The following is a 3,183-nucleotide window of genomic DNA, read 5'->3' as shown; positions in this document are numbered from 1 at the left end:
CCCGTGCGGGCGATAGCAGCGCCGCCGCGCACACCGCGCCCCCGCAGTACCAGCCGGTGCTGGCGCCTCCCGTCCGACGGCCCTCCCCCACCTGGCGGGCCTTCCCCCTCCCCCCCCCCCCCCCCCTCCAGTCATCAAACCATTTCCATTTCCACAGAAGAAGTGCCGACCAGAGCAAGAGCAGAGCAAACAAGTGTTTTGCGTGGGTCAGTTTCATTTCGGCTCCGTTGAGGATGGGGATGAGGCTGGTTTCGGGATTTCGTTTCCCAGCAATTGATGAGCAATTAATGTTTTTGTTTCTCTTTCTGTTTTCGCTCTTTTTCTTTTTTACGTTTTGTGTCATATTTTCGGATGATTCGTTTTGGAGAGTGGGCTAACCGGAACGGCATTCCAATTGTTTTTGCTGTGCTTCCTGCAGCTCCCCTTTCGGTTGGTTGCATTCTGCTCGTTTGATTTATATTTTATTTCATCAAATTCTAATAAACACTTTACCGTACTTTTGACACTCCAAATCGCAAAGTGCATTTATTCTTCGTCTGTGGCCCATTCTCTCTCTTTCTTCGGGGTGTTGCCTCGACAGCGAATTCAAGTGTGGCTTCCAGCTTCAGCTTCAGCTTCCATGGCATAGCTGTGGCTGTTCACTTGAAAGTATTTCGTGTCTCGTTATTGAAATTGCAATTCAAGATTCTACACGTACACGATCGCCGCGCTGCCTGGTGGGTCACAACGCATCTGCATCCCCACTTGATTTACATGCGAGTCGGTGCGGCACTGCAGAGCCACAACCTCTGTGGCTCAAACTCATAAAAAGTTCTGCAGAGTGAGTCTTGGGGCGGGACTGTTAAAATAAGCAGACCATGTCGTGAGCTGCCTTTGGTTAGCTTTTTACCCATCCAAGCAATCCATTTACCGATTTTTTGCTGCCGGTTCTTCTCCAATCATTTTGGGCTCTTTTTTTGCATACTTTTAAATTGGCATTCACCGGCGGCAGCCTTAAATGTCACTCGAGCATATTCGAGTCTGCCAATTGGCCCTCAAAGTTAGCCTAAATATGACCCAGAAATCAGCATAAGGAGGGGCAACGGGACAACTGGGGGGAATGGAAAGAGGACATACATATGACATAATCGTTTTGAGAGAGGGTATCTGGTTGTTGCGTGCCCCTAAACTAGCCTTCCATTCTGGTTTCTAGTTAATTTCTTGTTATTCTTCGATTCCATGTCACAGCTGCAACTGCAAACTGCGACTGCCACATCAAGAGCTGTTTCTCGTTGTTAATTTGATGTGGCAAATGTAATAAGGCTAATGAGGTGAATCGGTCGGTGGCAGGGAATCCCTGCTCCTGTCCCCCTCCCTCCGCACTGCAATCCGATCAGGGCCTGCATTAGGCCTCCTGTCCCTAGATGTGGCAGAAACTGTTCTCCATCTCCATCTCCATCACCTCTCTTCTCCTTGTGCAGCTAGTCCGCCTCCTCCTCCTCCTCCTCCTCCTCCTTGTTGTTTCTCCTCCTTCTTACTCGATCGGACTGATCAACTTGTTGTAGTCTTTGGGCCGGCTTTAGTGGCATGCAATGACCACCATCAAAGCCGCACAGAAATCACGTCGTCGTTGCTGCCATTGTTGTTACTGCTGCTTGTCGATGTTGTTCGTTCGTTCATTTCGTCCGTCCAGCAGACAGACGGACAGGCAGACGGACAGTCGTAAGTAGCCAAGTGCAAATGTATCGATTTACAGCGCAAACAACTTGCCCAACAAATGGAGCAGCACACACTAAGGAAGAGGCAACAGAAACGGGAACAGCGACATGAAGAAGCAACTGCAACTGCAAGTGGCACAGCCACAGCCACAGCCACCGCCACAGAGACTGCCTCCGACAGAGAGACGGGGACAAGATGCCAACGCAGCAAAAGCGCTTACAATGTTGAAGAATCCATGTCTGGGAAGACGACCGCATACTGGACGTACTGGACATGGGGACACTGGGAGCCGAGCGATCTCATAGCGAGGAAAACGCCGACAATTAAACAAAATTTGATACAGCAAGCAGTGGGATGGGGCATGGGGTATGGGGTATGGGGTATGGGGCACAGACAGAGGGAGCTGAGACCTCGTCTTGGACTGGGACCTGGACTCAAGCATTGCGGTATTATTGTTGTTGCATTTTATTTAGGTTTTTGAACTGCTGCCGCCAGGGATACATCAACCAGAAAACAAAAAGAAACACAAGCAGAAACAGAGACAGGCCAGTGTGCGGGTTCGAGTGCGAGAGTGTTCGCGCATAATTGTAGACAAGTAGACACTGCCCTAGTCAGGAGACATGGGGTTAGGGAACTGAATGGGGAGTAGTATAATAAGACAAGACCACCATCCCAGGCATTGCAGAGGTGTTGAGAACTATGGGAACTTATCAATCAATCAATTAGTCAACGAGCGACGGCAGCTTATCGACGGAGGCCTATTGGATGAATCAGCCGGCAAAAAGACCGGCCCACGCCAGACCTCTGACAGATGCCTACGCCAAACAGCCACTGCCACTGTCATCGGCATCGGCATCGGCATCGCTTATCCCCGTATCCATGTAGGGGGCGCTTCACATGTATAAATCAATAAAAGGGCAATCAGCCGGTGCTAATCACCTACCGATAGCCAGCCGGCTATAGACGGGCGAGAGATTCGAGCTAATTAAAACACGCAAACAGCACCAAGAGCACCAAGAGCTAGACCCAAGGCAAGTCCAGCTTCCGTGCGTAAAAGTGGACAGCGGACAGTGGACAGCGGGAAGCGTAGCAATGCACAAGCCAATTATAAAAATGTCAACAGGCAAAGGGCTAAAAATAAAAATAAAAATGGAAGTGGCTGCTGGCTGCTGGCTGAGGTGCACTTATAGTCGGTGTCCGCGTGCGAACTGTTTCCTAATAACCCAATTAGAGACCGGCATACACACACACACACACACACACACACACACGACCTACGCAATGTAACGCCATGCGTCATGCATAGATATACGGCATGCATAGATGACGGCACAACGGGGTAGGGCAGTGGAATAATATTCAGACCAATTTCGACACCAAACACGCGCCACACAACTTCCACAACGTCACCAACTGGCGCTCATCTTCAACGTCTTTGCCTTGGCCTTCAGCTTCCCCCTCCAAAAGTAGCCATAAAAGGGAATG

The sequence above is a fragment of the Drosophila guanche genome, unplaced genomic scaffold (assembly GCF_900245975.1).
Source record: "Drosophila guanche unplaced genomic scaffold, DGUA_6, whole genome shotgun sequence".
Classification (NCBI taxonomy): domain Eukaryota; kingdom Metazoa; phylum Arthropoda; class Insecta; order Diptera; family Drosophilidae; genus Drosophila; species Drosophila guanche.
The sequence above is the reverse complement of the archived record's forward strand: the minus strand, read 5'-3'. Positions refer to the sequence as shown.